General features: G+C 40.9%; 1 long non-coding RNA gene across 1 annotated transcript; it reads left to right on the top strand.

The window, feature by feature from the left end:
• Positions 1–3,521: 3,521 nt before the first annotated feature.
• On the top strand, positions 3,522–11,007 carry LOC142045508 (uncharacterized). Its single transcript, XR_012654627.1, has 2 exons — positions 3,522–3,651; positions 9,333–11,007. It is a non-coding gene; the product is annotated as an uncharacterized LOC142045508 (long non-coding RNA).
• Positions 11,008–11,628: the final 621 nt, after the last annotated feature.

Consider the following 11,628-nt stretch of genomic DNA (forward strand, 5'->3'; position numbering starts at 1 on the left):
CAGATGATAAGGTGGATGGAAAACTGGCTGAACTGCCAGGCTAAACAGGTTGTGATTGGCAGTACAAAGTCCATCTGACAGCTGGTTGCTAGTGGCAATCCCCCTCAGGGACAGATTCTGGGGCCAATGCGGTTTGGTGTCTTCGATGTTAATGATTTGGACTATGGGAGGCGGTGCACTATCAGCAAATTTATGGATGATACCAGCCTGCAGGGGAGCAGTTGATACGCTGGAGGGCAGGGCTGTTATTCGGAGGGACCAGGACAGGCTGGAGGAATGAGTTGCCAGGAGCCTCACCAAGCCCAGCAAAGACAAGTGAGAAGTCCTGGGTTGGGCGTGGAATAACCTCCTGCACTTGCACATGCTGGAGGTCAACTGCCTAGAGAGCAGCTCTGCAGAAAGGGACCTGGGGTCCTGGTGGACACACTGAGCATGAGTTGGCAGCTGGGGCAAACAAGGTCAACTTCATCTTGGATTATATTAGCAAGATATAACCAGCAGGTCCAGGGAAGTAATTATTCCTCTCTATTTGGCACTTGTGAGACTGCTTCTGGAGTACTGTTTTTGGCTGCCCAGCACAAGACATTGACATACTGTTACGAATGCAGTGGAGTGTCACTAAAATCACACAGGCTGGAGTACAAGCATATGAGGAGAGCACGGTGGAGCGAAGATACAGGAGAGATGCAGACTCTTCTTGGAGCTGTATGGTGGTAGGGGAAGAGCTAATGGACCCAAGTTGCAATACAGGGAATCCTGCATGTAAGGAAAAATATTTTCACTGTTAGGATGGTCAAATGCTGGAACGGGTTTTCAATAGATATTGTGGAATCTCAGTCCTTGGGAGATATTCAAAACCTGGCTGAGCAACCTGCTTTAGTTGGAGCTGCTTTCAATGAGGAGTTGGACTAGCTGACCATCAGGGATCACTTCCAACTTGTCCATCAGAGGGGTGAGGCAGAGACCAGCGGATGGCAAGAGTTTGCCGCTGCAGATCTGCTAGAACCCTTATTGCCCTCAGACAGCTCGCGTGTCAAAGGTGAGGCACCTGCACATTTCAACACCAAAAGCTGAGTTTTGATTTTGAGGACTGCAACTTTCAGTGTAGAATCCTAAAATCTGTCTGAATCTCTTTTTGAATCTGGCTCTTAATACTGAACTTTGAAAAGCACGGATCTATTTTCAAAGAGTGCATGCCTTTCTACTGAAGACATGAAAGACCTAAGAGGAGGATTAATCAGGATTGCTTTGAGGGACATTTTCCTTCCCATTGTCCTAAAATGAGATTGGGAGATAGTAGAAAGTGGCAGAAGTTTTGGAGTGGCCCTGTTGTTTTCAGGACTGTAAACTGTTGTTTTTCTTTGTGGGTTTCTTATCTGCTTAATGCATACTTGTCTGTAGATAGCTAGTGTACATGACTGCAATTGGGACCTTTTTGGAGTTAGGTCATAGTTGTCTTCTAACTGGTGTTAATTCCCATTTCCAAAGATTCTGCTTAATTTCATCATTAGCAAAACTATATGAGAATGTGATGTTGCTGCACTCACAGTGTTGTGCAGTGTATGTGGAGATATGCATTACAAGAAGAATTGTATAAAATGAAAAGCTGACTTACAGTAGTATCTTTCTGTTAAAAAGTATGCACATTATAAATGTAGTGCTTGGAAAAAAATGTCATCTATCTCTTTATGACTGTGATCAAATTCTATACATTTTATAAGACACAGTATGGGCCTACTTTATGTCTCACTAAAAATTTAATATACATGATACATACTTTAATGGAATATATGACTTTTCCTTCTCCTGGTGTAATCACTCACAGTTTTGCAAAATTGATAGGGATCTCTGATTTGACAGCAGGTATAGGTAACAGGACAAATACAAGGGAGTGGATAATCACAACCCTTATCTTAAAGAAAAACATCCGGCATTTTTTTAACCTTTGATAACTAGAAAGTATTACTTGTATTTTGTCTTAAATCTAGCATTTCATCATTAGTTTGAAAATGCCTCTCTCTGTATGAAAAATAGTTAGAATATAAACCCCCTTCTCCTTTCCTCAGTAGTATGTTAACAAATCCACACACTGGCTTATATTTTATTAGAAATATAGGGAAGGGGAAAATGGGATTTGCCAAATGGGGAAAGAGAAAATTATTTATCAGCTTTCAACACTTGGATTAAATTATATCATGCTCTGTAAGAAAAATTATGTGGCTGTTCAGTTTTGTTTTAGGAGAGTTTCTATGATCCAAAAACCGTAACATATTCAGCGCATGTAATAAAAGCGTCACTCACATGCTGGTCACAAGAATATGCTTCTACAAAAGAAGTTGTAACTAATGAGTCTCTTCCCCCTTAGTTAAGAAAATAATTTCTATTTAAATAGCTTTGAAATTTCAAGATCTGCATTTTTTATAAGTGATAGTTTAAAGCCCATGATATGATCTGAAAACTATCAAACCTATAATCTTCCTAATGTGCCAGGACTTTGATTACATAAAAATACTTCTTTGTTTCATGGTGAATATTCATAAATGGTATCTATATGGTATGTATATGCACAGTATAAAACATCATTGTCAAAAAAATAACTCTATACTTATGGAAGATTTTGAAAACCCAAATCATTCCTTTCTACCTCTTTTTTTTTTTTTTTTTTTTAATTTTTAATTAATGCCTGTTTGGGACATATTATCTTGGTATTATTTCTGCTGTGGTGATGTCTCTGTAGGATCATCAATAGTTCCTCTACAATGAGAACTGGAAGATAGTCTATATTAGCTACTAGTGTACTTGATCATGTCCTGGAATATCCCTAGCCTTCAGTCAAACTCATTGAATTTCTCTCCTGTTTTAGAGTGGGTAGAGGCAGCTGATAGCCCTGGAGTCATAGTCAATGGGGATCTAGTCAAAACAGTCAATATTGTCCAGAAAGTGAGTCAACTCATTTTAAAGCAGGCATCTACTTTTAGTCAGATGAATCACTCTCTAGACTCCATTGATATAGATATGTCAAGCTGAATGAGATGGATCCCACCCTTACATTCCCTAGACCTTTCTGCTCACTTGTTTGAGAGCGAATTGAAGGACTTACTTAAAAAAGAAGTTTGTATCGCAGTTTGCATTGCAGTTGCAATTGTGGCAACTGCTGTCTCAGCCTCACTAACTTAGCTTTAAGTCAGCAGCTTGGCATTGCCAGCTACATACATGGACTCTACTATACCTGAAGTCTTCACGGTCCATGCGTGAGTTGCTGGTGCATTCAGCATTTAAATGCAGTAAGTTCCTTTGGTGTTCTTACTAAAAATGGACTTTAATAAGAGCCATATTTAAACTTTAGAAAGCTTGCTTTTTAAGTAGCTCCAGAACTTTTAAATTAAGTTGGCTGACAGATTCTAAAAAACCTTCCAAGTGTTGTAACAACTGTAGCAAATCCGTATCACATGATACAAGTTCTGACTGAACATCATTATATAATGCATGCTAAATTCTGTCTGTGAATTTGTTTACTGGCATGTGAATGGAGAAACAGCCTCATCTTCTCGTTCTGGACCTCCTGCCACTATGCCCCTTCTCAGGAACAGAAACGTGGAAAGATTGAGTCGAAGTTGCGAATATGCTTTAACTAAAAGAGAGAGAGGAAAGGTAAGTTTGATGCATCAACATGTACAGCAAAGGGGGAAATGACCCTGAACTTCTAAGTCCTTTGGCTTAGCCCATGTTGTTTTCTTCAAACACTGTGCCCTTTTGTATCCCTGTCCCCCACCTCAGCTGGGTCGTTTGTCTAATGCCCAATTCCATGTTTTCCCTAGCAGGTTGCTGGCAGGTAGGGGAAAATGATGAAAAAGTGGATGGCCCAGAGCAGTTTGTAGGTCCTTATAGCAACCACCAGTGCCATGTTTCATCACAGATGGGATAGCCCTTAAAGGCTTTACCTTGCAGATTGGAAATGTGCCCTGAGCATGCAGAGGAGGTATGAGCAGCTATCCTCCACTGACTCTTGTTTGCTTTGCATGAATGAAGAATAGAGGAAGCAATTAGCTAGGGCATGAAATTTAAGGAATTGGTATTCTGTATTTTGTTTGTTAATCATCTCTGAAGTAGCATGGTATCTGGATGGGAACTACTCTTTCTTCCTGAGTTGAGTCAAGGGGCAGGTCATGATAGGGATGCTTCCACCCCCACTTACTCCAAGGCTGAAATCCTTGAGACGGGTTATTTGTTCCTCTGCTCTCCATCCCTCTGCGCAATTCTGGATGCCCTTTGCCTGGAGGAAGTCACAGCCCAGCTTAAGGTGCAGAGGCTTCCTTAGCAGTGTGGGAGGAAAAGAGGGAGTGGATTTCACAGAAACCTCTGATCAGGAAGCTGCCTGAGCAAGCCGGTGGGGAATGGCTGCATTCCAGGGGAGTTTCCTAATTGCTGTGCCACTGGGGCATGCTGGGGAGCATATCCCGGCCAGTGCCAAACACTCTTGTCTTCAGCTGCCTTTGCCCAAGCACTTGACCGAGGGGTTGTGCTTGAAGGCTGTTTCCCCATTCGGCCCTGCGGGTGAGGCAAGGAGGGAGCTTCCCATTGTGGGAATCTCATTCAGGCTTAAGGAGTGAGCTGGCAGGTCTCAAACGCTGTCAAAATAATAAGACTAGGATTCCTTGCCTTATGGCAAAAGTTTAGGTTCATAGGGACGTAGGTATTCCAGTACCAACAGGTGCCTCACTGGAGATGGTGAAGCTCTGCAGTGCCTTTGAACCTTCCAAGAACCCGTGCCAAATAACAAAAATGTCTGGTATCTCTGCATTGTGCCCAAAATAACAGGGTAACGCAGGTTTTACGCTTTCAGGGTTATTTTTTCACTCTGTGAATTCAATAATCTGGTTTTGCACCTGTAAGAAGTCGATGTGCTAGTTGCCTCTTCCCTGGCCTTTAGCTAATTACAATTTGAAAAATATTGTTGTACAATGTCCTTAACATGGGCTTTAGAGTAAGTAAACATTACATCCTGTTTACATGGCGACATCTGGCAAAACAGAAATACTGATGATTTGTCCCACATTTTATTTAGTTTATTATATGCGCTCAATATATTTAAGGATTTTTTCATTAAAACAATTTGTTACTGTGATTTAAAAAAACTTCACGGGTTCTTTGTCCACAATCATGTCTGCTTTAGAAATTTGTCCCATTCCCAGAAATAGATTTGAAGGCTAGAAAAAAGTGGCAGGGAATGTGAGTTTGCATCTTCTTTGCTGATGGTCTGTCTATATCTTTATGGAATTAATTTTATGAAGGCAGGAGCTTGCTTACACTAAGTAAATAATTTTATGGGTAGAAGAGAACTGTTATATACATAGAAAAAAAGGCATCTAAAGTGCCAGTGTTTGAAAAGTAAAGTCAAATTCGAATAGGAGAGGTGTCATAAATTTTAAATGGTGTAACTGCCAATAGTACATTCATCTTCAAATCAAGATGTCAAACATAAATTATCACAGGTATTGCTGAAAGAGAGACTGTGGTGTTCGTTAGACATAAGACCAAAGTACATACCCTAGCAGCTTCTTCTGCCTCTAGAAACTTTGACTCTATGCCCAACCAAGACCTATTAAAAGGAGAAAATTCTCATAGCGAACAAGCTCTGCCTTGCTGTGCTGTATGTGGAGACACCACACTTCTGCTAGCTGGACCTGATGGAATAGCTGGTAACAGCAGGCTACTGTTCTCACATGGCCAGCTTCAATTTTGGTGAGACACATGCATTTTCTGACAGTGGATAAATCTTGGGTCTGAGACACCTTTTCTATTTTTTCCACTAACTGTGTATTCATCTGCCCCAACCTTCCCAACTTTGGCCAGTCTGCTCTAATACCTGTCCCTCTCCCTGTGTCCTGTTCCCACTTTCCTCAATTAGCCAATCTTATTTTAGTTCATCAGGTTGTTCATCTGGGCACTAATCTCTTTGTTTAGTAAAAACTTGTCCTAGGAGTGCAAGGCTCCAGTCTTGTTGCCAATCACTTCCAGTTCCTCCGGTAACATCCCAGTTCTTATCTCTGTTCTTACCTAGCCATACCAAGCTGATTTTCTCTTTGCTCCCTATCCTATTGCTCTCTTTCCGCCTGCTCCATACTCCAGACTGTCTCAGCAGTCTTGTCTCCGGTCTTGCCCCAACTTACTTGTGAGGTCAGTCACTGCTTGTTCTGTAGGAAATCTCTTCATGAGACTTTATGCCTCTCCCATTTTGTCTCCTCTCCCCTACCCTTCACTGATCACATTATGTACTCTACTTTAAGTGTCTAACGCTGCTAAAGAAAGAAAAGGAGGCCATGGTGAGTACCTAGTGTTGAATAGTTGATGGTAGAAATAGCCTCCAAGGTTCCTCTATAATCACTAGGAAAAAAAAGTAGACTCCTTTGAAGAGGTGGTTGATAACAACAAAAAGACAGCTGCTTGAAGTAGACAGTGTGAATACCCCTTAGTATCCCAGAGTACTGTACCCAGAGTAACTATAAGCAAATATGACACTTCCTCGATAGCCTGAGGCAGCTCCTTAAGGGTGGTGTACTGCTGAAGTTTTATGGCATTGTTTCTGAAATCTCCAGTATTCAACTTAACCTGAAATACTGAATGCATCGACAAATAGTGATTATATAAAATGTTGTCTGCTAGAGAAGTTTTTCAAATTAATGCAAATATAAATACCTCTACCCTCTTACTTATTTATGACCAAAAGCCTAGAGTCGCAATCATAACTCTTTGCAGTGGAATTGGTATCGTCATTGGTGACATAAGTAGTAGTCCTCCAGGAATGAATAAACAGACTGACCTTGTGTCTTGCGTAATGAATATCCTACGTAATCCTTGAGTGACTCCACCTAAATACAATGGCATTTAGTTCTAGAATCACTGTGAGAATGACATAAATGACAGTGTGTTGAACGTCGGGACCCTGCTCTCAAAAGCATGGATCTTTTTCTCTTGGGAAAAGAATAGAGCAGTTAAATGAGGGAGGACAGAAAAGAAGAAAGGAAGGGAGTAGACATGTTCTCACCTGCATGTCTCAATTAAAACTTTAATATGTTTTAATTAAGCAGGAGATCTAAAATCAATATAACAAGATACTATGTAATAAGGCATTGTTTATATAGCTCACAACAGTAGTAAGGAAACTATTTAGCCTGGTCTCTTGAAGAAGTAGGGCTTACAAAATGATGCTGTTCACCTGTCTGTATCACCCCACCCCCTGAAAATACCATTTGGCCAGTTTCAACCATGCACCACAAGCAGAGGTCTTGCAGCCACTAAGTTTCTAGAGGTTGTTCAGAATAGCTGGTGAGGTGGGCTTACGGCAGGGGCTGTTTTGTCAGAGTCCACAGAACTAGCTGTAAAATCACAGCCTAATCCTGAATCAGCTGTTAAAAACTGCACCAGCTGTGATTGGCCCAGCCACTGTCTCCTCCAGCTTCTCACCCCATCTACTTCATTGGTCATCCAGAGGCTCGTACCTGGTCAGCTTCCCTGCTCTTGTTTTCATGAGTTTGGAAATACGCTCTTATAGGCAGATAAACACCACTGAGGGAGAGGCTTCATATGAGTTTCCCTCTTACTGGACACCAGAAAATTCACAGAAGTAGTACGACGCAAGAAAACTTGAATTGGAGTTTGTGCCTCCTTAGATGTTCAGTCAATCAGGCTTAAGACACAAATCCAAAAGGAAAACAAGTTTCCTTAGATTGATTTTCACTGAACTGTGTTTTAATTAATCTAACTTTCAACCTTGGTTTCCAGCAGGACAATTACTATGCACTAGAATGACAGCTTTGGTATCCTTCTCCTGGGAGATGATCAGCTTCATTACTTAAATAATCAGATGAAATCTGGGACTAGCAAATCTTAATTTCATACTGAATTAGAATAGCATGTCCAGTTTTAGACACCAGACTTGAAGAAAGAAGAGAATCAGCTGGAGACAGTCCAGAGGAGAGTGACAAGAAAGATCAGAAGTGTAGAAATTATAACCTAAAAGAAAAAATGGAATAAATTATGTTAGTTTAGTCTGACACAGAAAAGATAGAGCGAAGACATTATAACACAAGAGGTTGCTCCAAGGAGGAAGAGAACAATCTATTTCCCTTGCCTGTGTTTGATAGAACAAGAAGTAATAGGCTTAAATTACAGCAAGGAAGATTTATTTTAGAAATTACAGAAAACTTTAATGGTGAGGATAGGGAATAGATTGCTTGGCAAGCTTTTGGAGTTTCTGTCTCCATTGGAGATCTGTAAGATCAGAGTACTTGAATAACTGCTTCCTGCAGGCAGGAGGATGGATTAGGTGTCTTCTAGAGGTCCTTTCTAGTTCTACTGTATGTTTTACTCTAGTAGTAAAACTGTAGTTTAAAAGATAGGCTTCATGTACTCTATCTCATCCTTGTCTTCAAGCAGTGGTAATATCCTTCTGTAAAGAAGAGAGTAAACAATGCTATTACTTCAGTGATCTTGTAATGAAAAATGGAAATACATCTTGGAATAAAGTACTTTTTGATATACCTTCATTTAGATAATTGTGCAGAAGTACTTGGAAAGTTGGCTGTAATAGGGGAAAAACATATAATGTGATAAAATTCATTTGTTTAAAATTACTTTTTTGGCACCTGTTACTGTTGTACTGAATGATATCACTGTAGATCACTCATGTGGGAACTTCAGAAATCAATTGAATAAAATTACCCTAATTGCATTCAGAATACTAAATATAGTTTTAGATTTTTATATTATCATTCCTTCTATTTTAAAGATTTCATTTAACTAGAAATATTAGAAGTAGCACTTTAGTTCTCAAAAATTGTATGTATCGTGTGAAATCCATTAAAAAAACTAAAAGGATAAAGTAAAGCGTAGACGTTTCAGAGATAACTTTAAAAGTCCCTGTTACTGTGGTTGAATTCTCCAGAATAAAATGGTTGGGCCGAGGAGGCTGGCTGCTGACTTGTAAATCAAAGTTCTCCAAAATACGCTCCTGACACAGAGTTTCAAATCTATTTATTTACTTAATTCTGGGCAGTCTTTATTTTTCACAGTTTGCATTATAACTTGAATGCAGTTTGTTTGCATTGCCTGTAATATGACCAGGGCATAGCACTTCTACTGCAGAATGCCAGCAGAAATTTGACTCGGCTGTTCTATTTCTTGAATATTTGATTTTTAAATAGTTTAGCCTGTTCAACTGCGGGAGGTCTTCTTTGGGCAAAACCAGGAGCAGAGAAATTGGTTTAAAGTCGGGGCAGCAATGCCCAACTCAAGGCACCTTGCCAGCTACCTGGATTTTCTTTCCCCTTTAGCTGCTTAGACCTCAGGAGATCTTGGTGCGGACGAAGGGCACCGTCGGCCGTCAGAGCTGAGCAGTGAGCTGCCCCGGGTGCCGCTGAGCCGTGCTGAGCTGGCCCTTGGGTCCTGGATCCTGGGAACCATGGTCTGTCCTTCCTCGGCTTCCTCGGATGTAGACGCTGGGACACCGCTGTACCTACGGGTTCCAAATTTATGGCAGACGGACTGAACCAGGCTGCCAGGACACTTCACCTCGCCCCAGGCTGACTTCAAACCTTCCTCCTCCCTTGCGCTTTCTCATCAGAGGCAGAGGTACTTATACAGGCGATGGGACCAGATGTGTACCACGGATACACGTGGATGATGTGCAGTCCTCTTCAGCCATTGAAATAGCTATGGTTGGGCCCAGTGATACCAGAATTTAGGTGACTTTGCAAGGCTGCAACAGTAGGAATTGATGCGCTGAAAGGATGTAGCCACTTGCTCAGTGAATGGGAAACTGAGCCAAAATTTTGGAGGCTTTACTACAGTGTAAATGTTAGACTTGGATACCTATGCTCCTGCAGACATACATGCCCTGTAGATTTCCACACAGGGTAGAGTTATCTGAAATTAACTTTAAATACAATTGGTCAGCTATTGGAAGGAATCTGGCCTCAGTAAGAGGCAGCTCTGTCTATAGAAGTCATTGGCAATATGCTCTGCCTTCTCAAAACCACGTAGCTTCTACTGTTTGAAGTCGGTTGCTTAAAGCAAGCTCAATAGGACCTTGCCACTGGTGTTTTTCAAACTGTGACCCACAGCAAATACCTGGAACATGTTAAAACCCTGAGTGTTAACATGACAAAAGGTCGTGCTTGTCCATAAAAAAAGGATAAAGAGTGGCCCAACCCACTGGGAATCTCTGCACCATTCAGCAACCCGTTGACATGCTTAAATTCTGCATGACTCTAAGTCGTAAGAACATGTGTTTATATGAAAAACACATTAAAATGAAAACAAGTTTAATAAACAGCCAAATTTTTAATTGAGAAGCTCAGAAAGAAATACATACTTGCAAGAAGCAAGAATCTTCACAGATTTTTGTTATATTTTTAAAATCAGCACCTCTATTCTGGGCATTCATGTTCTCTAATGGAGATCAGGCACATGTTCAAAGTGGTTTTACAGGTACATTTCCTTACATTCAATAGGCACAATGGATTTTAAACAGTTTCATAGCAACGGATGGTTCGTGATGGCCATTAACCTAGATAAGCGAGTGTCAGTTTGGTGCATCCTTAATGGTCCATAATGGTCTGTGGGCAAAAAATTCTTTCTCTTCATCTGTTCCTAAGAGGGGTTTTTTGTTTTGTTGTTTGGTTTGTGGTTTTTTTTCTCCCTAGACTTTGTTTTACAGAACAGGTTCATGTGAATTTTTGCATTCAGGAAAAAAAATTCATACCCAAGAGCTTTATGGTAAGAGCGTTTACCACAAAAAAAGATTTATGTTTCTCTGGAATGTGGTACCCATAGTATATCCTAGCAGATAATCAAAACTTTTTAAAGTTGAATATATACCTTGACAGCAGCTGAACAGACATTCCTAAATAGTAGGGACTTTTAAATGACTGCTGGTATACCTCTTGGAATTCAGAAAGGCAGTTTCACGTTCTGTTTTTAATATTAAAATCCTTTATGCTGCTGGAACATGTTGTATCTCTTCTGTGAGACAAAATACTGCTAATGTCATGGCAGAGGAGAAAATCACTGTGATACCTGATGGATGGAGCTGGCACAAATCCCTGGGAAGAGCAGAACCCAAGTGCTCCGGGAAGCGCAGAGCTGGGATGTAAGGATTAGTGCTGGGTGCTCTGTCCCCCAGACCCCCGGGTGTCGCGGCACCGGAGCGACTGCGTCGGCAAGACGGTACACCTTGGAGGAAATTACACCACCTCTCTGAGCAGCATAAGTTCGGCTTACTCACATAGACCCTCGTGTCAGCAGGGTGGGTACCCCAGGGCTTGTGATTTACCTACCCCAAACGCGTGCCTTCAGTGATGTAGCAATGCAAGAAGTCATTTGCAGCACATGCGTGGGCTTAATTCCATCCCCGAGAGAGACTCTACTAGGGTTTACTATATAGTAACGTAAAACCGTGTTTTAAAAATACCGCTTTAGTATACTGTGATGTGCTACATGATACCTTGGACTGATTATATGTGATGCATATTTCGATGAACCTTAATGAGACTTGCAAAAGTAAGAGGCAAATTTGAGAGAAAATTGGATTAAATGGCTTAATTCTCCATAGTTAAAGACTTTAAATTT

The sequence above is a fragment of the Buteo buteo genome, chromosome 28, assembly GCF_964188355.1.
Source record: "Buteo buteo chromosome 28, bButBut1.hap1.1, whole genome shotgun sequence".
Taxonomy (NCBI): Eukaryota; Metazoa; Chordata; class Aves; order Accipitriformes; family Accipitridae; genus Buteo; species Buteo buteo.